The 23,795-nt window shown below is 44.7% G+C and overlaps 1 protein-coding gene across 4 annotated transcripts in view; it reads left to right on the top strand.

Annotated features, from left to right (window-relative positions):
• The window catches only part of FRMPD4 (FERM and PDZ domain containing 4), a 773,166-nt gene that overhangs the window by 490,929 nt on the left and 258,442 nt on the right, over positions 1-23,795 (top strand). The window lies entirely within an intron of this gene.

Genomic DNA, 23,795 nt, shown 5'->3' with positions numbered 1-23,795 from the left:
GTGCCGAGAAAAGGGAGATCATTAGGTGCTACTCTTTCCCCAAGTCTATACATGCCACAAAAAAGTGATAAAAAAATCTGGCTTAGTTGTAAAGGTTTTTTTAAATGTGCATGTTCCAAATGTACGATGTGCCAGTATACATTGCAAACTCAGAAAATTGATGCAGCCAATGATATAAAAATATTTATTAATTGCAATACTAACTATGTTGTGTATTGCATATTTTGCAAAGAATGTAAAATTAAATACATTGGCTGCACAAAACGCAAATTAAAGAAAAGGATGGCAGAACATGTCACCAACATCAAAAATAAAAATGCATCCTATTCAGGAGCTTGCAAACATTTTGTGGAGAGACATAAAGGGGAATTAAATAATTTTTCTTTCTATGGGTTAGAAAAAGTGGATATTCCTATTAGAGGAGGGGATTGGAGGAAAAAACTCCTCCTAAGAGAGTTATTTTGGATTATCAAACTGGATACAAAATACCCCAATGGCATGAACTATAGGAATGATACCCTTTATCTATATTAGATCTCAGAGAATTTAATGTCGGTATTTTTTTGTTTTTTTTCTCTCTCTTTTTCTCTGGCTTTCTTGGATTTAGCTTTGTGATTACGCTGATTATTCTCAAGTGTGATTGGTTGCTAACATATGTGTTTATTGATCAACGGTTGGTCACTATTTGTTTTTATACCATGTATCATAAGTAGAGATGAGCGTTGTTCTACTCGAACTGTTCGCCAATCTCAAATTCGAGCTGTTTTGGGCGGTGTTCGAGCCGTTCGGCGAACACGAACGATTTGAGAAAAATTCGGCTGTTCGAGGTTATGTTCGATAACTGTTCGTGCACCAAAATCATAACTGGATTTTTTCTCAGTAATGATGAAAATTAATGTTAATACGCAGTTTGAGTGTACAGCGGGGTGGGGGGAGGGGCAGGGGATGGATCTCTGCAGGAATAATGAAGATCTCCATTTTTTTTTCTCTTTCCCGCATTTACAGTGGGGAGGTGCAATCTGTCAGCCTATCAGCAGCGCACACACGGAGCGAAGTGCTTTTTTTCACACAAGCAAGGGCATGTGTCATTGGCAGTGTATGTCACATGTCCTTGCCCTATAAGACCAAGCCATTTTCCCCGTCGCCACCATTTTCTCACTGCTGCAGCTGCGTGTTAGACGGCACCGCTGTTGCTGTGTGCGCTATACCTTGTTAATTTCAAGCCAATTTTCGCACAAATCTACAGATAGCTTGGGAGTAGGGAATAGTTGTGATTGCAGTCCTTTTAAGGACTAGGTTACAGCATTTCCTACGACTTTTATCAGGCAGGTCTGTGCTCTTAAATAGATAGATTGTGGGAGTAAAGACTAATTGTAATTGCAGTCCTTTTCAGGACTAGGTTACATCAGTTCCTATCAGTTTTTGCCAGGCAGGTCTGTGCCAGTGCTGTGCAAGTTTTTTTCACAGCATTTGGCTGAATCTAGCAAAGCTAATCCTTTTTGGCCTATTGCAGAGTGTGTTAGTCAGTGGAGTAGCCTATCTGTGTTGCAAGATATACCACCTGTGTATAGAATACCAATTTTTTTACTGCACCTAGTGAAGTAAAATCTTTTGGGCATAGCATCATTCTATTAGTCCATCTATACTGACCTCCATCAGGTTGCAAATTGAATATAATTTTTTTCTGCATCTAGCTCTGAAAAAATATTTGGGCTTCTAGCAGTGTGTGGGACTTGTTCTATTAGTCCATCTATACTGACCTCCATCAGGTTGCAAACTGAATATAATTTTTTTCTGCATCTAGCTCTGAAAAAATATTTGGCCTTCTAGCAGTGTGTGGGACTTTCTCTATTAGTCCATCTATACTGACCTCCATCAGGTTGCAAACTGAATATATTTTTTTTCTGCATCTACCTCTGAAAAAATATTGGGCTTCTAGCTGTGTGTGGGACTTGTTCTATTAATCCATCTATACAGACCTCCATCAGGTTGCAAACTGAATATCATTTTTTTCTGCATCTACCTCTGAAAAAATATTTGGGCTTCTAGCTGTGTGTGGGACTTGTTCTATTAGTCCATCTATACTGACCTCCATCAGGTTGCAAGCTGAAAATAATTTTTTGTCTGCATCTAGCTCTGAAAAAATATTTGGCCTTCTAGCAGTGTGTGGGACTTTCTCTATTAGTCCATCTATACTGACCTCCATCAGGTTGCAAATTAAAAATAATTTTTATCTGCATCTACCTCTGAAAAAATATTTGGGTTTCTAGCCGTGTGTGGGACTTGTTCTATTAGTCCATCTATACTGACCTCCATCAGGTTGCAAACTGAATATAATTTTTTTCTGCATCTAGCTCTGAAAAAATATTTGGCCTTCTAGCAGTGTGTGGGACTTTCTCTATTAGTCCATCTATACTGACCTCCATCAGGTTGCAAATTAAAAATAATTTTTATCTGCATCCAGCTCTGAAAAAATATTTGGCCTTCTAGCAGTGTGTGGGACTTTCTCTATTAGTCCATCTATACTGACCTCCATCAGGTTGCAAATTAAAAATAATTTTTATCTGCATCCAGATCTGAAAAAATATTTGGCCTTCTAGCAGTGTGTGGGACTTTCTCTATTAGTCCATCTATACTGACCTCCATCAGGTTGCAAATTAAAAATAATTTTTTGTCTGAATCTAGCTCTGAAAAAATATTTGGCCTTCTAGCAGTGTGTGGGACTTTCTCTATTAGTCCATCTATACTGACCTCCATCAGGTTGCAAACTGAATATATATTTTTTCTGCATCTACCTCTGAAAAAATATTGGGCTTCTAGCTGTGTGTGGGACTTGTTCTATTAATCCATCTATACAGACCTCCATCAGGTTGGAAACTGAATATAATTTTTTTCTGCATCTATCTCTGAAAAAATATTTGGGCTTCTAGCTGTGTGTGGGACTTGTTCTATTAGTCCATCTATACTGACCTCCATCAGGTTGCAAACTGAAAATAATTTTTTGTCTGCATCTAGCTCTGAAAAAATATTTGGCCTTCTAGCAGTGTGTGGGACTTTCTCTATTAGTCCATCTATACTGACCTCCATCAGGTTGCAACTTAAAAATAGTTTTTATCTGCATCTACCTCTGAAAAAATATTTGGGCTTCTAGCTGTGTGTGGGACTTGTTCTATTAGTCCATCTATACTGACCTCCATCAGGTTGCAAACTGAATATTTTTTTTTTCTGCATCTAGCTCTGAAAAAATATTTGGCCTTCTAGCAGTGTGTGGGACTTTCTCTATTAGTCCATCTATACTGACCTCCATCAGGTTGCAAATTAAAAATAATTTTTATCTGCATCCAGCTCTGAAAAAATATTTGGCCTTCTAGCAGTGTGTGGGACTTTCTCTATTAGTCCATCTATACTGACCTCCATCAGGTTGCAAATTAAAAATAATTTTTATCTGCATCCAGCTCTGAAAAATATTTGGCCTTCTAGCAGTGTGTGGGACTTTCTCTATTAGTCCATCTATACTGACCTCCATCAGGTTGCAAATTAAAAATAATTTTTTGTCTGCATCTAGCTCTGAAAAAATATTTGGCCTTCTAGCAGTGTGTGGGACTTTCTCTATTAGTCCATCTATACTGACCTCCATCAGGTTGCAAACTGAATATATTTTTTTTCTGCATCTACCTCTGAAAAAATATTGGGCTTCTAGCTGTGTGTGGGACTTGTTCTATTAATCCATCTATACAGACCTCCACCAGGTTGCAAACTGAATATAATTTTTTTCTGCATCTACCTCTGAAAAAATATTTGGGCTTCTAGCTGTGTGTGGGACTTTCTCTATTAGTCCATCTATACTGACCTCCATCAGGTTGCAAATTGAATATAATTTTTTTCTGCATCTAACCCAGCCAATAGTTTTGGCCTAATACCACAGTTTGGCCACTCAGCTCTGCTCGGTTCCCATCCATTGTTTTTTTGTGCAAACAACTCCAGAGTTGTGAATTATTTAACCACCAAAATGAGTGGAAAAAGGCCTGCTGCTGGTGGAAAGGGGAATAGGCGTGTTGGGAAGGGGAAAAAAGGTTGTGTCCGTGGGGTAGGTGTTAAAAAAAACAGCAGGTGCTTCAACGGATATCAAGTGCTCCTTTAAGTGGGCTCTCCTCCACATCAACTTCAACATCACATTTACTCCAGTCCTCAAAGGTGTCACCCCAATCGCACTTGCTTCCTCACAGCTCCCAAATCTCCAGCTGCCCGTCTGAGTATGAGGTAGAACAGATGGTTGAGTCTGCAGAGCTGTTTACTCATACTATAGCCTGGGAATCAGAGGTCGACTCCAGCGCTTCTCTGAATCCAGACGAGGAAATGATCTGCACTGATGCCCAGAATCTTTGTGAATCGGATCCAGGACCAGACGCAGAAGGTTCTGACCATAATGTAGTCCCACATTCCCAAACTGTAACTCCTGTTGGTGGAGACAATGAGGAAGACGATGATGAGACTCAAATACCTGATTGGAGCGACAACTTTAGTTTTTTGTCAGGGCAGGAACAGGTTGGCTCTGAGGACGATGGGTGTGATAACGCACAGGGTGATGATGATGAGGTTGGAGATCCCACTTACTGTCAACCCACAGTCAGCCAAGAGATGAGGTCAGCAGAGGAGGTGGAGGAAGATGCTAGTGACGACGAGGTAAGTTTGCTCCTTCCTGGACAGAGACGTAGCACTGGAAGCACGTCAACAACTGCATCCTCAAACACAACTCTGCCTCTCACCACAAGTCGTGGTGGCTCTTCAGGTCGCATGGGTGCTAAGCCTTGCATAGCCTGGGCATTTTTTCAGATCGATAAAGATGACCCAACTCGTGTTATCTGTAACATTTGTCAGCAAAAGCTAAGTAGAGGCCAAAAAATACATAGTTTGAGTACTTCATGCATGAACCGGCACATGGACATGAAGCATAAGTTGCAGTGGGAAGCTCAGTGTGCTACAATGCGGCCTAGCCGGCCGGGCCAACCACCGTCTGCCATATCTTGTGCATCCGCGGCCTCTTCATCCTCTGTGACTGGGGGGACAGCAGTCACACCTGTTTTGGGGCGCAGACCTGCCACCTCTTTACCCGCAACAGCCAGCGTGATTGGCAGGTCATCATTTTCTTTGGAGGTGGGAACACCAGCTGGTGTTGAGCGCTGTCCGACATCGATAGCACCACCTTTGGATCAAGGCAACCTAACATGTCCGCCTGCATCTTCCTCACAGACCGGCAGTTTGCCGGGGACACCCTTATCAACCCCGTCTAAGCACAATAGCTAGCCCTCGGTCCCTCAGATGTGGACAAGTAAAAGACCATTTCCTCCTAGCCATGAGAAAGCTAAGAGGTTGAATTTCACCATCTGCAAGCTCTTGGCTACAGAAATGCTGCCTTTCCGCCTGGTGGACACAGAGGATTTTCGAGACCTTATGTCCGTCGCAGTGCCCCAGTACCAGATGCCCAGTCGGCACTACTTCTCAAAGAAAGGTGTGCCTGCGCTCCACCAGCATGTCGCACACAACATCACCGCTTCTTTGAGAAACTCTGTGTGTGACAGGGTGCATTTCACCACAGACACTTGGACGAGTAGGCATGGACAGGGGCGTTACATGTCGCTGACTGGGCACAAGGGGCTGCTGTCCAAGTCTTGCCGTCCCCACGAGTTGTGCGTCAATCCTCTTTATGTCAAAGTTCCTCCACTGTTTCTGCCTCCTCAACCTCCTCTCGGTCTTCCACCTGAACCCAAAGCCTGTCTGGTCATGCCACAAGCTTTCTAACTGCGCAGAAGGGATCCTGCACACCTCCTTACTATGCTAGCAGTACGTCTCAACGTCATCAGGCGGTTTTTACTTTGAAATGTCGGGGAAATGTGAGTCACACAGCTGAGGAGTTGTGGTCAGCTCTGGAGAACCAATTTCATGAATGGTTGTCTCCACTGGACCTGAAACCAGGGAAGGCCGTGTGCGACAATGCTGCAAACCTGGGTGCGGCCCTTCGCCGGTGCAATGTCACACACGTGCCTTGTATGGCTCACGTGTTGAACCTGGTTGTCCAGCAATTTTTAGCCCACTATCCCAGACTAGATGGCCTTCTGCAGAGGGCACGGTCGCTGTGTGCTCACTTCCGCCGTTCGCATCCTGCAGCTCAGCGACTTACATCTCTACAGAAGTCGTTGGGCCTGCCACTTCACCGGCTAAAATGCGATGTGCCTACCCGGTGGAATTCAACTCTGCACATGTTGCAGCGACTGTGGCAGCACCGACAAGCCCTGGTGCAATACGTTCTGACGTATAGCCTGGGCCAACGAGATCCGGAGGTGGGGCAAATGACGCTGGAGGAGTGGTCTCAGATCAGGGACCTATGCACCCTTCTGCACAGTTTTGAAATGGCGACGAAGATGTTTAGTGCTGACGATGCCATTATCAGCATGACTATTCCGGTGATTTACATGCTGGAGCACATGTTAAACAGAATTCGGAGTCAGGTGGTGGCACAAGAGGAGGTGGAGGAAGTAGAGGAGGAGGAGTTGTATGCGGAGGGGCTAACATCTGCAAGGTCCAGACGGTCGGCAGCACCAAGGCGGCAGGCATGTGAGGGTGGGGGAGATGGTTTTACCAGGGCGCATGGTAGCAGCCAAACTAGTGAGGAAGGTGCAGGAGCCCAGGAAGAAGTGGAGGACGAACTGATGGAAGACTCATCAGATGAGGGAGACCTTGATCACATTTCTGTTGTGCGAGGTTGGGGGGAGAGGACAGAGGAAGGAAGCATGATTGTTACCTCGCCACCAACACAACAGGGACTTGGTGCTCCTGGATGCGCAACACACATGAGTGCCTTCTTGCTGCACTACCTGCAACATGACCCTCGAATTGTGAGAATTAGAAATAATCCTGACTACTGGGTTGCCACACTGTTAGATCCCCGGTACAAAAGTAAATTTGCAGAAATTATTCCTGCCATAGAAAGGGATGCACGCATGCAGGAGTATCAGCAGAGACTGTTGCAGAATCTTACATGTGCTTTTCCACAAAACACCAGTGGTGCACGTAGTGAATCTCACAGTTCCAACTTGCCAACCGTGGGACCGTCAAGTGTTCAGCACTCAAACCGTAACAGAACCACAGTATCTGCTGGTAACATCAATTTTGCGGAATCATTTCACCACTTTTTTAGCCCATCCTTTGCAAGGCCACAGGAGACAAGAAGTCTGACACATAGTCAACGCCTAGAGACGATGGTACAGGAGTATCTCCAAGTAAACATTGAAGCCATGACTGTGTCACTGGACCCTTGCTCTTTTTGGGCTTCCAATCTGGATAAATGGCCGGAGCTAGCCACTTACGCCTTGGAGATCTTGTCATGCCCCGCAGCCAGCGTTCTGTCTGAACGTGTGTTCAGTGCTGCTGGTGGTGTGCTGACAGATAAGCGCACGCGGCTCTCCACTGATAATGTAGACAGACTCACGTTCATAAAGATGAACAAATCATGGATCCGAAACGACTTTTCTACCCCTGTGTCATCCTGGGGAGAGTAAAAGCTTGATGATTGGTTAAAATCACCCTACCAACCGTTTTAAGCTTTCAAATTACTAATCATGTTTATCTGTATCTTGACTGGAAAATAATTTGGGCTTTGTAGCAGTGTGCAGCACTGATCCTATTAGCCCATCTATACTAAGCTCCACCAGATTTAAAATTAATAATAATTTTTAGCTGCATCTAGCCCGGAAAATAATTTTGGGGCTCCGAGATGCGCAAGACACATAAGTGCCTTCTTGCTGCACTACCTGCAACATGACCCTCATATTGTCAGAATTCGAAGTAATCATGACTAATGGGTTGCCACACTCTTAGATCCCCCAAACTTTTCGATCAACCTTTTCATTTTAATAAAGACCAAAAAAATGGTCATTTTTGAAATTATAAGCATTAGCAGGTTATTAGAAACTGAAATCAAACAGTTTTCAGCTCAAAACTTTATTCTAGGTGATGTTACATTTTCACATAGGACCCCTTGTTCGAAAGGAGCTTCTGAACTCTCTCGTCCATTGAATTTGTCAGGTTTTGGATGGTTTCTGCTTCAATTGTTTTGCATGAGGACAGAATACCCTCCCAGAGCTGTTGCTTACATGTGAACTGCCTCCCGCCATCATAGACACTCCTTTTGATGATGCTCCAGAGGTTCTGAATGGGGTAGAGGTCAGGGGAGCATGGGGGTCACACCATAAGTTTGTCCCCTTTTATGCCCATATCAGCCAGAGATGCAGATGTTTTATGTGCAGCATGAGATGGCGCATTATCATGCAAAAAAATGATCTTGTTGTGAAACACATGGTTCTTCTTCTTGAACCATGACAGGAAGTGCTGTTTGAGAAAATCCACATACATTATGGAGTTCATCTTTAGCACCTTCAGGGATCCTAAAGGGGCCGACAATCTCTCTCCCCATGATTCCCACCCAAAACATTACTAAACCTCCTCCTTGTTGGCGCTGTAGCCGTGTTTGCGTGGGGTGTCCATCAACCAGCCATCCTCCACTCCATCCATCTGGACCATCGAGCGCTGCACGGCACTCATCCGTGAACAAAACAGTTTTGAAATCAGTCTTCATGTAATGTTTGGCCCACTGGAGCCGTTTCTGCTTGTGTGAAGTGGATAGAGGAGGTCGACAGGATGGCATATGCACAGCTGCAAACCTCTTAAGGACCCTGCATCTTGTTGTTCGGGGGACGTTGGAGGCACCAGCAGCTTCAAAAACTTGTCTGCTGCTATGACAAGGCTTTTTTGCCGCTGCTCTTTTAACCTGACGTAATTGCCTGTAGGAAAGAGTCCTCAATTTGCCCTTATCAGCACGCACACGTGTGTACTGTGAATCAGCTACATACTTCTTGATTGCCAAGACACTTCATCCTGATCATCGCACAATGTTGATTGCAGTCATGCCTTGACCTAAACACTCCACAATTTGTTGCTTCTCAGCAGCCGACACATCCTTTTTCTTTCCCATTTTGGCAGAAAATGTAGGCTGCTTAATAATGTGAGACAGCCTTCTTAAGTAGTCTTGCCTTTCATTGGACACACCTGCCAAACTAATTAGCACAGGTGTCTGCAATTGCTTACAGTGATATAAAGAGCCCTGACACACATCACCATCAATGAGTTTAACTGACAAACAAACAAATTCTTCCCTTATCACTCCTAAACACTTTTTGCATAATAATTTGGAACACAGTGTACATGTGCTTTTCCACAAAACACCAGTGGTTCACGTAGTGAATCTTACAGTTCTAACTTGCCAACCGTGGTCTGTATGGAGTTGTTCAATAAAGGGCCCAAAATTAAGATAACATAGATGGGAGATGTGTCTATGAATAGGAATTCCTAAGTATTTGATACCCTGTGAGGGCCAGGCAAAGGGAAAGTTGGACTGGATGGAATCCTATATGGATTTGGGGAGGGAGACATCGAGGGCCTCAGACTTCGCTGCATTGATTTTAAAATTTGACCATGTAACAAAGTGATCTATTTCAGCCATAACAGCATGGATGGATATATGTGATTGAGTGATATATACTAGTACAGTACAGACCAAAAGTTTGGAAACACCTTTTCATTTAAAGATTTTTCTGTATTTTCATGACTTTGAAAATTGTACATTCACACTGAAGGCATCAAAACTATGAATTAACACATGTGGAATTATATACTTAACAAAAAAGTGTGAAACAACTGAAAATATGTCTTATATTCTAGGTTCTTCAAAGTAGCCACCTTTTTCTTTGATGACTGCTTTGCACACTCTTTGCATTCTCTTGATGAGCTTCAAGAGGTAGTCACCGGAAATGGTTTTCACTTCACAGGTGTGCCCTGTCAGGTTTAATAAGTGGGATTTCTTGCCTTATAAATGGGGTTGGGACCATCAGTTGTGTTGTGCAGAAGTCTGGAGGATACACAGCTGATAGTCCTCCTGAATACACTGTTAGAATTTGTATTATGGCAAGAAAAAAGCAGCTAAGTAAAGAAAAATGAGAGGCCATCATTACTTTAAGAAATGAAGGTCAGTCAATGCGAAAAATTGGGAAAACTTTGAAAGTGTCCCCAAGTGCAGTTGCAAAAACCATAAATCTCTACAAAGAAACTGGCTCACTTGAGGACTGCCCCAGGAAAAAAGGACCAAGAGTCACCTCTGCTTCTGAGGATAAGATTATCCGAGTCACCAGCCTCAGAAATCGCAGGTTAAGCGCAGCTCAGATTAGAGACCAGGTCAATGTCACACAGAGTTCTAGCAGCAGACACATCTCTTCAACAACTGTTAAGAGGAGACTTTGTGCAGCAGGCCTTCATGGTAAAATAGCTGCTAGGAAACCACTGCTAAGGACAGGCAACAAGCAGAAGAGACTTGTTTGGGCTAAAGAACACAAGGAATGGACATTAGACCAGTGGAAATCTGTGCTTTGGTCTGATGAGTCCAAATTTGAGATCTTTGGTTTCAACCACCATGTCTTTGTGCGACGCAGAAAAGGTGAACGGATGGACTCTACATGCCTGGTTTCCACCGTGAAGCATGGAGGAGCAGGTGTGATGGTGTGGGGGTGCTTTGCTGGTGACACTGTTGGGGATTTATTCAAAACTGAAGGCATACTGAACCAGCATGGCTACTACAGCATCTTGCAGCGGCATGCTATTCCATCCGGTTTGCATTTAGTTGGACCATCATTTATTTTTCAACAGGACAATGACCCCAAACACACCTCCAGGCTGTGTAAGGGCTATTTGACCAAGAGGGAGAGTGATGGGGTGCTACGCCAAATGACCGGGCCTCCACAGTCACCAGACCTGAACCCAATTGAGATGGTTTGGGGTGAGCTGGACCTCAGAGTGAAGGCAAAAGGGCCAACAAGTGCTAAGCATCTCTGGAAACTCCTTCAAGATTGTTGGAAGACCATTTCCGGTGACTACCTCTTGAAGCTCATCAAGAGAATGCCAAGAGTGTGCAAAGCAGTCATCAAAGCAAAAGGTGGCTACTTTGAAGAACCTAGATTATAAGACATATTTTCAGTTCTTTCACATTTTTTTGTTAACTATATAATTCCACACGTGTTAATTCATAGTTTTGCTTCCTTCAGTGTGATTGTACAATTTTAATAGTCATGAAAATAAAGAAAAATCTTTAAATGAGAAGGTGTGTCCAAACTTTTAGTCTGTACTGTACATCATCAGCAAATAGAGAGCACTTGTACTCGGTGCCTCCCACCTCAATCCACCTAATATTGGGGTTATGGCGAATTGATGAGAGCAGGTGCTCCGTCACTAGGATGTATAAGAGAGGGGACAGAGGACATCCCTGCCTTGTCCCATTGGTGATTGTGAAAGGTGATGAAAATGTTCTGATGCACCCCCTGGGCCTTGGGACACCCGGAGCCGGACCCTTTTTGGTGGATGCTGGTGGTTGTAGTCTTCGTGGCGGCGACCCGGTTCCGTGGCTCAGGGTGGTCAAACCAGTGGCGGAACTATTTATGTGGTTTTGATGTTTAAATGTCCGACTACGCCACCCGTGGATTGCGGTCAGAGTGAACCGCCGCTGCAGGGCAGACCGCTGAGGCTGGTGTTGTGGGTGCAGCAGAGCATAGCATAACTCCCCACGGGAGGAGTATAGCCTCAGGGCAGTGTATGCGGAGGATGGGGGTGATGGTGCAGGGCAGCAGCAGTAACGACACAGAGTCAGTGATGCAGTCCAGGGCCTTTACTCACAGTTCTTATTATCCAGACCACGTCTGCAGGTAACGGCTGCCCACGTCGTACTGTGCTCACCAGGTGAGGGGCTCAGACAACTCCCAGATAACTTTGGAGCGCTTCACAGGACCCCCTTTGTGTGTCCTTTGTCTGCCCTTTCTTACCAACCCTTCTGTCCGGCTGCCTCGGGCCTCCTCTTGGTAAACTTGGCGCCAGTTTCCCTGACCCTATGTGCTGCCCTCCTAGCGGGTGTAGCGAGGGGCTGCGCCACATAAAATGTCACAGCCTCCGGTTTCTAGCTGAGGGTCATTTCCTGCCTCCACTAGTTTCGGGGACCGGTCTCCCCCTTTGGCCTGACCCCTCCATGCAGGTGGATTCGGGCGTGCGGTGGCGACTCGCCCGTCCGCACTCCTGGGATCCCTTCGTTCCTCGTTCCTGGAGCCTTCTCCGCTCCTCTTCCTTCCTTCTCCCTCTTCCAGGCCTGGGCCTCTGTTACTAGGCCCGCCTCCGGAGCAGAGCTCATGCAGAGCCCCTGCTCCCTGCCACTTCTGCTCAGACTTCTCTGCACTGAACTAAGATGGTGCCCACCTTTTATACTCTCTTCTCAATGCACCCAGGAACTGCTTCCTCCCTGCTCCTGCACTACAGGGTTCCCCTTCCTCAGTGTTCCCTCCCCCCACTCCAGCCAGGGACAGGGACTGTCGTGCCCATCTCAGGGGCATATTGGTCGCCCTGCCCCACGGCAATGTGGTGTAATGCATGCAGGTGTCGGGTCCTGATCCACACTCCATCCTTACCTGAGAGTGAGATATCACACCTCTGGGTGAGGTGCAATACCTCTGTAGCAACCGAGCCCTCAGGGTGCTACAGTTCCATTTATCTTCAGCCTAGGTGACGTATTGCGATACAGGGCCGTGATTTTGGCTATAAAAGGGTCCCCTAGACCCCTACCCCAAGCTTTTTAAGAGAATCATATATGGCGTGCCAGGAGACTCTATGGAATGCTTTCTCAGCATCCAACGAGAGTATCTAATTACAAATTTTTAACTGCATCTAGCCCAGGAAATACTTTGTGCCTAGTAGCAGTGTCTGCTAGTCAGTAGATTATCCCGGCTGTTAAGCAAGCTACACCACCTGTAGTTTGGACACTTAATTTTTTCAAAGGAAATGCTTCGAGACCACGGGATACTCAGTGAAGAGCATCAGGAGGCACCCCAAGGCATAGGGGCTGGGACTGGCAGTAGGATGCCTTGCGTTGGACAGCCGAGCTCGATCCTTATAAAAGCTTTTTAACTGCAGCAGCTTTAGTGGACGCTACTGAAGCTGGAATTACGCGGCTGCTGGCATGAGACTTGCCCTCCAATAGATCCTTGTAAATGGATTTAAAGTGTATTCATTCAAATTAGAGAGACAATTTAAATTAAAAAGCTTAGAGCTGCCTCCACCACAGGGGGGCTCGCTCGACCCACCAGCGGACAGGCACCAGTATTGGGAGAGGGGGGCTGGCCGTCAGGGTTCACCGCGGCTCTGGCACAAACCCGGCGACACGGAGGTGGCACGGGCAGGAGCGGACTGAACGTGTCGGCTTCTCACTTTTTGGATTTTTGAAGGGCATGACATGCCTATATCTGTGTCTCCCCCTCCTTTTACTCCTCCACCTCTTTTCTTTTCTCATGACTATATGTACTTGTCACTTTTCCATGTGTTAGTTGTGTCTTCTGAGCAGTTTGTCAGCTTTTGGACACCTTTGAAGGTGTTTTCTATGTGTTTCTATGTGTTTTTGTTTGCCTGCCATTGGTTTTAATGGTGTTCGAAGGTGTTCGACGAACAGTTCGACGAACAGTTCGGCGAACACACGGGTGTTCAACGAACCGAACCGAACTCGAACACTACGGGGGTGGCTCAACACTAATCATAAGGAATCTGTATCTCAGTGAATAAGGGCTTTTGCCAGAAACGCGTTGAGATGTATCCCCAACCTGTATGATCTTTTAATTATTTTCTAATAAATTGAGGATTTTAATTATTCTTGGGACTCACCAAATTTATTTTTCTTAAAGACAGCAATTAGGCTGTGTGCCCACGATGCGTTTTTCAAGCGTTTATGCTGCGGAATTTCCGCAGCGTAAACGCTTGGGAGACGCTTGGTAAACCTTCCCCCATGAGCTCCAATGCAGTTCCGCACTTTCAATGCCCATGCTACGGATTTTTCCGCAGCGTTTATGCTGCGCTCAAAAATCCGCAGCAAGTCCATTAATTTTGCGGAAGCGCTGCGTTTTCGCCGCCATTGACTTGCATTAGAATGCGCCAATTCCGTAAGATTGCATCTGTACTTGCGTAATTGGTGCATTCTAATGTGCGGATGGACCCAGGTGTAGAGGACAGGAGACTCTCCTCCACACCCAGGTACCATAAAAAAAAGAATAAAATAAAAAATAAAGATTATATTCACCTTCCGACGGCCCCTGGACTCCTTCTCTTCGCTTGCCGACAGATCGCGCAGGACTGAAGGACCTGCGCTGATGTCACAGTCATGTGACGGCAGGTCTTTTCAGTACAACGATCTGACGGCAGCCAGCACAGGAGCGCAGCAAGTCTCGGGGGCCATCGGAAGGTAAGTATTAGTTTATTTTTTTATTTTTAACCACTCTCTCTGGTCACTCTATATAAATCCAAGCAGTTTGCATGGATTTATATAGTGTGACCTAGTTGTCACAAGCACTTTCCAAGTGATGCTAATCGCTTGGAAAGCGCTTGTCAACCCGCATGCGGCAATGCCAGTGAATAACTCTTCATTTCCACATGTCCCTGGCAGGAAAACGCATGTACAATCCGCATGTGTTTTTTTCTGCCAGGGAAATGCAGAAACGCTCAGGAAAAAATCCTGAGCATTTCTGCATCGTGGGCACATAGCCTTAGTGATGAGCAACTGTTTGACAACTTTAATACATGTGACGAATGCCTGTTTCTTAGGCATGCCTCACATGTATTAAAGCTGTCAAACAGTTGCAAATCATGAGCATGGAGTGGCTAAAACATAATACCCAAGCATGCTGAAGATACTTGGCGAGCACCCGAGCATGCTCGCCAAAAGGGTTAACAGAACACACTCGCTCATTGCTAACACCAATCACTGGAGGACATCATGATCAGAAGAATAGAAGGAACAAGACGAAGAGGAAGACCAGCAACCCAATGGCTTAATACCTTCAACAATGCAGCAGAGAAGACCCTGGTGGACCTATCTAGGTTTGCAAAAGATCGATCTTCCTACAGATCATTCTTCTATCAAGTTACAATGGCTCGAGATTGAGCCAAAGGCCATCTTTAAAAAAAAGGGTATAGGCACTGTTTTTTGACCTTGTGGTGGCCTGTACTATTACCAGATATTTACAGTCTTATGATTCATTGGACAATTGGAGGGGAAAGATATATTGTCGATAGGTAAATACAAAGACAAGGTGAGATGTGACAATGCTACTCCTGCTCCACAAAACTGGGTCAGTTTACCTCTATAGTAAGTAATACCAATAGGTATAAATAACATTGGTAAGAGCCTTACATGTAGCCATTAAAACTTGGACAGTTTGTACATCACAAGCCCCATAACACGTTTTCTAATTTTGTGTAATTTACAGTAGTGAACTTTGAAATCCACCAAACTTCTTTTAAAGGGAACCTGTCACTCAGTCCATGCTGCCCAAACCACAGGCAGCATAAATCAAAGCCTTGCTGCATTGTTGCAGCCAAGTATGTTTTTCTCCAACGTATCAGAGAAACCTAGTTTGAAGAGCTGGTCAGGTACCATAGGCAGACATGACTAATCCAGAACTTTTCGCAGCCAACTTCTCCCAGCTTCTCTAGTTCAACTTGAGTGGTGCAGGAAAAAACATACGTGTCTGCAATCGCATAGCCAGTCTCTAATTTATGTGCCTTTTGGTTTGGGCAGCATGAATTAAGTAACAGGTTTTACTTTAATTATTATTGTTATAAGACTCTGCTCACCTATTGCAGATTGCAAACTTATGGCAAAACATTGCATTATTACAACAACATAGCCACAATGTGTAAATGCAGCCTAACAGTTTAGTATGAACAATTATGTAATCGTTTTAGCTGTAATACATTCAGAGAATGAAAAAAAATGATTAGTTTCTGCCTCCATCTTGCTAGTCATCTGATTTAGCTCCAGTGCATCAGAGCTAGAACCACTGTTACAGAGCAGCACTTTAACCTTGCAGTCCCCGTCCAGAGTGTGATATCTCTTTATAGGGAACATGACTAAAGATGTTGTGTCTTATAGACAACTACTTAGAAAATGCTATTTACTTACATATATAGGGTTAATATGCAGGTAAATAGCGTTACAGTGCTTCTTGGCTGCCTTACAGAAAGTGCGGGTACAACAAGAAAATGAACTTATTTCCTCCCTGCAGCCACCAGTCATGGGGATGTGTATGGAGAGAATACTGTCACCACTTACTATACTGTGAGTGTCGGCTGTAAGCACACCCCGACACTTTGATTGACAGCTTGCTCTGCACAGATTCCCCCATAACAGAAAGTTGGTGGCTCCCGGAAAGAAGTAAGTTAATTTTCTCCTGATAGCCACACTTTCAGTATGGCTGATGAGTGGCATTGTTATGCTATTTATCTGCAGATTAACCCTACATCTGCAGGTAAATAGCATTTTTCAAGGTGACAGATTCTCTTTAAGGGTGTGTACACATGGAGTTTTGTGATATGCATTCAGTCAGAAAAATCTGTGTGATCACGCCGCTTCTGAAAAACATGTGAATTTTTGAGTGCTTTTGTAGAGACACATTTTTTATGCCGTTTTGATGCATTTTCTTTTCACATTTGTCCTTTTGATTCTGCAGGAGTTTTTAATTTTAAAATGGGGTGTAACAATATTGTGTGATTTTGGCATATTTCCACTTCAAAGATCTCTCCAAAAACCACACAAAAAGAGGCCTGAAATCTCGCCATGATATATGAGCGCAGAACTTGCCAAAGAATTTACATATCGTTTTTTTTTACACGCATGGAAAAAAACTGCGACATGCACTATTGTCGCAATTTCATATTCAAATAAATAGGAACGGTAGTTACCATAAAGTCCACTTATTCGTGATTGTGTTTCTACCTTGGAGTTGAACAAAGAAAAAGAGAGAGACTACCAAAATCATTCTTTCAGGCGAGAAACTAATATATAAATTACATATCAAAACACCAGTTACATTTTTGAGCTCCAGGTTAAAATTCAATATTAGTTTTTATAGAGCACAGTTATAAACTGTAATGAAGACTACTAATGAGTTCTGATTTGGGCACAGTCAGACAACTGTGTAAATCGGAATGAGATCAGAATGCAGTGCATTGACTGGCCGGCGGCTCTCCCGACCTGATTGTGACAGCTTCATGAAACTGTCATGCTCAGATAAGGAGAGGCATTGGCCAGTCCGTGCAATGCTTTCCGATCTTGTTATGATTTATACAGCTGTCTGACTGTGCCCTTAGACTGTATTAAGGCTGACTGATATGCTTGTTCTGTGCTTCACCCAACTTATGAGACTGAACATCGTTTCATTCTCTTCTCATGGGAGGATCATTACCAATTTTTTTTTAATGAGACTTCATGTGCTTTTGATAGTATGTGCACTACATTTACTGAGGGAGACTTGACAAGTGGGTGAACATGCAGACACTTGTGGGTACACTCACTGTCATGTTAAAAGTGCCACTATAAGTATTGCCTTGTTAGAGGCTAGCAAAATAAAGATTTGTTCCTGAAAAGTCAGACGAGTGTCATTAGAGATGAGCGGTGTTCGACTAGAACTGTTCGCCAATCTCAAATTCGAGCTGTTTTGGGCGGTGTTCCTGTTGTTCGACGAACCCGAACGATTTGCAAAAAATTCGGCTGTTCGAGGTTATGTTCGATAACTTTTCGTGCACCAAAAGCGTGTCCTGCATGTCTGGCGCTATTTACAGCACCAATCATGCAGGGATTGTCTGCCACTCACTGTAATGTCGCAGCCATGGTGGTTGTGGCATTACAGTGATTGCCCAAATCGATGGGAACAGTGCCAACAGTGAAACATGAAAAGCGGCAATTCAGCAGCGGCGTACACCGGTACCCGACAATTTAGAACCGAAAGAATAGAGCTTCACACATAGATTAGATAGATATAAACATGTCAGTCACATATATAATAAGTACAGTGATAGTGCTGCTTACTGTACTTGTCATTTAGCGTAAAGGATTTATCAAAAAAAATAATAGTGTTTTCATGCACTGTCTCTTTAAAAAAGCCGGCCGGCAATTCAGCAGCGGTACCCGACAATTTATAACAGACAGAATAGAGCTTCACACATAGATTAGATAGATAGAAACATGTCAGTCACATATATATGAAGTACAGTGACAGTGTTGATTACTGTACTTGCCATTTAGTGTAAAGGATTTATTAAAAAAAATAATAGTGTTTTCATGCACCGTCTCTTTAAAAAAGCCGGCCGGCAATTCAGCATCTGTACCCGACAATTTAGAATAGAAGGAATAGAGAATCACACATAGATTAGATAGATAGAAACATGTCAGTCACATATATATGAAGTACAGTGACAGTGTTGCTTACTGTACTTGTCATTTAGTGTAAAGGATTTATTAAAAAATATAATAGTGTTTTCATGCACCGTCTCTTTAAGAAAGCCGGCCGGCAATTCAGCAGCGGTACCCGACAATTTATAACAGACAGAATAGAGCTTCACACATAGATTAGATAGATAGAAACATGTCAGTCACATATATATGAAGTACAGTGATAGTGTTGGTTTCTGTACTTGTCATTTAGTATTAAAATAAAGGATTTATTATTAAAAAAATTGGCGTGGGGTTCCACTTAATTTTAGGCTCTAGCGGAGGTTAAGCAGACGGCTGGGGCAGATGTTTGAAGCCTGGGAAGGGGGTAATACCCACGGAGCTTCCCAGGCTACTAATATCAGCCCCCAGCTGAATACATAGCCTTTACTAGCTATTAAAATGGGGGACCCCCCAAAAAAAATGACGTGGGGTCCCCCCTAATTTAATAGCTAGCAAAGGCTAGGCAGACAGCTGGGGGCTGATATTAATAGCCTAGGAAGGGAGCCATGAATATTGGCCCCCTCCCAGGCTAGAAGCACCAGACGTCAGCCGCCCCAGAAATGGCGCATTCATAGGATGCGCCAATTCTGGCACTTAGCCTCGCTCTTCCACGCTGCCCTGGTGCGGTGGCAGGGGGTAATAGGGTTGGGGTTGATGTCAGCTTATAATGCCAGCTGACATCAAGCCCAGGTTAGTAATGGAGAGGCGTCTATAAGACACCCCCATTACTAACCCCATAGTCAAAGTTAAAAAAAACACAAACACCCAGAATAAAGTCCTTTAATTGAAATAAAGACACAATCCTTTATTGTTCTAAATTAAACCATACTTACCATCACGCCCATTCCAGCTGAAGCCAACGATCTCCTGCAATAAAAGAAAAATAATAAAGCAACCTCATCCTTACCTTTCCATGTTTCCCACGACAGCTTCAGCTCTGCTACATCGAGATGACAGGCTGGACCGCAGCAGAACGCCGCCATCCAGCCTGTCATCCCGCAGACACTGAGAAGCGCAGGCTTGCTTGCGCTGCTCAGCGTCTCTCTGTGACGACATCCAGATGAGCCGAGTTCATGTCCAATGAACTCGGCTCACCTCATGCACGTCACTGACAGCGTGGGAAAATTCTCCTGCACTCAGCCCCCAGCAGCCAGGTACAACTAGGCAGCTGGGGGCTGGAATCTGCAGCGCAGGGAGGCCCAAGCTTTCTGGCCCCCCCCCCCCCCCCCGCTGCAAATTGCAGTCCGCAGCCACCCCGGAAAATGGCGCGTTCATAGAAGCGCCATCTTCTGGCGCTGTACCCAACTCATCCAGGGCCCTGGTGCGGTGGCTCACTGGGTAATGAACTCAGCTCACCTCATGCACCTCACTGACAGCGTGGGAGAATTCTCCTGCACTCAGCACTTCAGCGTGAGAATTTTCCCACGCTGTCAGTGACGTGCATGAGGTGAGCCGAGTTCATTGGACATGACCTCGGCTCATCTGGATGCCGTCACAGTCAGACACTGAGGAGCGCAAGCATGCCTGCGCTTCTCAGTGTCCGCGGGATGACAGGCTGGATGGCAGCGTTCTGCTGCGGTCCAGCCAGTCATCTCGATGTAGCAGAGCTGGAGCTGTCCTGGGAACCATGGAAAGGTAAGGATGGGGTTGCTTTATTATTTTACTTTTATTGCAGGAGATCGTTGGCTTCAGCTGGAATGGGCGTGATGGTAAGTATGGTTTAATTTAGAACAATAAAGAATTGTGTGTTTATTTCAATTAAAGGACTTTATTCTGGGTGTTTGTGTTTTTTTTTAACTTTGACTATGGGGTTAGTAATGGGGGTGTCTTATAGACGCCTCTCCATTACTAACCTGGGCTTGATGTCAGCTGGCATTATAAGCTGACATCAACCCCAGCCCTATTACCCCCTGCCACCGCACCAGGGCAGCGTGGAAGAGCGAGGCTAAGTGCCAGAATTGGCGCATCCTATGGATGCGCCATTTCTGGGGCGGCTGACGGCTGGTGTTTCTAGCCTGGGAGGGGGCCAATATTCATGGCACCCTTCCTGAGCTATTAATATCAGCCCCCAGCTGTCTGCCTAGCCTTTGCTAGCTATTAAAATAGGGGGGACCCCACGTCATTTTTTTGAGGGGGTCCCCCATTTTAATAGCTAGTAAAGACTAGGTATTCAGCTGGGGGCTGATATTAGTAGCCTGGGAAGCTCCATGGGTATTACCCCCTTCCCAGGCTTCAAACATCTGCCCCAGCCGTCTGCTTAACCTCCGCTAGAGACTAAAATTATGGGGGACCCCCACGCCAATTTTTATTTTAATAAATCCTTTATTTTAACACTAAATGACAAGTACAGTAACCAACACTGTCACTGTACTTATTATATATGTGACTGACATGTTTCTATCTATCTAATCTATGTGTGATGCTCTATTCTTTCTGTTATAAATTTTCGGGTACAGATGCTGAATTGCCGGCCGGCTTTTTTAAAGAGACAGTGCATGAAAACACTATTATTTTTTTAAATAAATCCTTTACACTAAATGACAAGTACAGAAAGCAACACTGTCACTGTACTTCTTATATATGTGACTGACATGTTTCTATCTATCTAATCTATGTGTGAAGCTCTATTCTGTCTGTTATAAATTGTCGGGTACAGATGCTGAATTGCCGGCCGGCTTTTTTAAAGAGACGGTGCATGAAAACACTAATATTATTTTTAATAAATCCTTTACACTAAATGACAAGTGCAGTAACCAACACTGTCACTGTGCTTCTTATATGTGTGACTGACATGTTTCTATCTATCTAATCTATGTGTGATGCTCTATTCCTTCTTGTCTAAATTGTCGGGTACCTGTGTATGCCGCTGCTGAATTTGCCGGCCGGCTTTTTTAAAGAGAGTGTCTTCTGAGCAGTTTGTCAGCTTTTGGACACCTTTGCAGGTGTTTTCTATGTGTTTCTATGTGTTTTTGTTTGCCTGCCATTGGTTTTAACGGTGTTCGACGGTGTTCTAAGGAGTTCGACGAACAGTTCCTCGAACATCCCGGTGTTCGACGAACCGAACCGAACCCGAACACTACGGGGGTGGCTCAACACTAAGTGTCATGCAGGTGTCATGCGAGTGTTATGCGAGTATAATGCGATTTTTCTCACCTAGCATCCGAATGACATTTGATCGACATGCGAATGCAATCTGAATGCAAGATAGATAGATAGAAATATGTGAGTGAGATATAAAATCAGTTCTTTGCACGTGTAGCTTACTGTACATGTATTTAAGTCCTAAATAAATTAAAGAAAAAAATGGCGTGGGGTCCCCCAAATTTTTATTAACCAGCTGAGGGAAAGCTGTGTGATGATATTAATAGCCATGAGTATTACCTCCTTCCCAGGCTATAAACATCAGCCCCCAGCTGTCCGCTTTCCCTCAGCTGGTTAACAAAAGTATGGGGAATCCCAAGCCATTTTTCTCTTCTACCTATATATTTATTCTATTCTGCTGCTTTACGCTGTGAATTTACTTAATGCGGCTGATGAAATGTCGAGTTTTCTATGAGATGGATGAATAAAAATTAGACAGCACTCGCTTGGTCCGTGTGCTGTGTGATTTTTTTTTTCTCACACCCATTGACTTGCATTAGCAAGTCTCGTCCGATATACGCGGCAAAATGCATCACGCTGCAATTTTTTTCTCAGTCCGATCCGAGATGAAAAAAAAATTGATGAGCAGGAAATCATAAAATAACATTAGTCAAGGAGCAATCCGATTTTTTATCGGATTGCACTCATCAGTTTTTCACGCAGATGAGCATGGGCCCCAAGCTTTAGACTCTTTTGACTTTTGTGGATAAAATATACACTGCTTAAAAAAAATAAAGGGAACACTTAAACAACACAATGTAACTCCAAGTCAATAGCACTTCTGTGAAATCTACCTGTCCAGTTATGAAGCAACACTGATTGTGAATCAATTTCTCCTGCTGTTGTGCAAATGGAACAGACAACTGGTAGAAATGATAGGCAATTAGCAAGATACCCCCTATAAAAGAGTGGTTCTGCAGGTGGTGACCACAGACCATTTCTCTGTTCTCATCCTTTTTGGCTTTTGTTTTGGTCACTTTTTCATTTTGCCATTCTCTCGCCCCTAGAGGTACAGTAGCATGAGGCAGTGTCTACAGTACAACCTACAGAAGTTGCTCAGGTAGTGCAGTTTATCCAGGATGGCACATCAGTGCCTGCTGTGGCAAGAAGGGTAGCTGTGTCTGTCAGCACAGTGTCCAGAGCATGGAGCAGATACCAGGAGATATGGCGGGAGCCATAGGAGGGCAACAACCCAGCAGCAGGACCGTTACCTCCTCCTTTGTGCAAGGAGGAACAGGAGGAGCACTGCCAGAGCCCTGCAAAATGACCTCCAGCGGGCCACAAATGTGCTTGTGTCTGCACAAACGGCTAGAAACCGACTCCATGAGGGTGGAATGAGGGCCCGACGTCCACAGATGGGGGTTGTGCTCACAGCCCAACACCGTGCAGGACGCTTGGCATTTACCACTGAACACCAGGATTGGCAAAGTCGCCACTGGTGCCCTGTGCTCTTCACAGATGAAAGCAGGTTCACACTGAGCACATGTGACAGACATGACAGAGTCTGGAGACGCTGTGGAGAGCAATCTGCTGCCTGCAACATCCTTCAGCATGACTGGTTTGGCAGTGGGTCAGTAATGGTGTGGGGTGGCATTTCTTTGGAGGGCTGCACAGCCCTCCATGTGCTTGCTAGAGGTAGCCTGACTGCCATTAGGTACCGAGATGAGATCCTCAGACCCCTTGTGAGACCATATGCTGGTGCAGTTGGCCCTGGGTTCCTCCTAATGCAGGACAATGCCAGACCTCATGTGGCTGAAGTGTGTCAGCAGTTCCTGCGAGATGAAGGCATTGAAGCTATGGACTGGCCCACCCGTTCCCCAGACCTGAATCTGATTGAGCACATCTGGGACATCATATCTCGCTCCATCCACCAACGTCACTTTGCACCACAGACTGTCCAGGTGTAGCATGGGTACTTTAGATGCAGCGACACAGAAACACAGAGCAGCCAATACAGGGTTAATAAACAGGGGAAGTTTATAATAACAGGGTCAATCTCCACGCAAGGAGTAACAGGGGAAAATATGGGGGAAAACACGAGAAATAGCAGGTAAAAGTCTTTAACTGACAGTTCACAGTTTAACTAGATATAACAGAGTCGAACAGGTTGTAATTGACAGTTTTTACACTTAGCTGACTCCTTTCCTCCACAAGGCAGTTACCTGCTGAGGCCGGTGTTGATTTCTTCAGGCTTTCCCGCCCAAACAATGCTCCGTCTTCTGGTGGCAGCGGGCGGTCTCCGGTTTTATCCGCTGAG

The sequence above is a fragment of the Phyllobates terribilis genome, unplaced genomic scaffold, assembly GCF_046119375.1.
Source record: "Phyllobates terribilis strain yellow unplaced genomic scaffold, ASM4611937v1 Scaffold_2__4_contigs__length_985480577, whole genome shotgun sequence".
NCBI lineage: Eukaryota > Metazoa > Chordata > Amphibia > Anura > Dendrobatidae > Phyllobates > Phyllobates terribilis.
The sequence above is the reverse complement of the archived record's forward strand: the minus strand, read 5'-3'. Positions and strand labels throughout refer to the sequence as shown.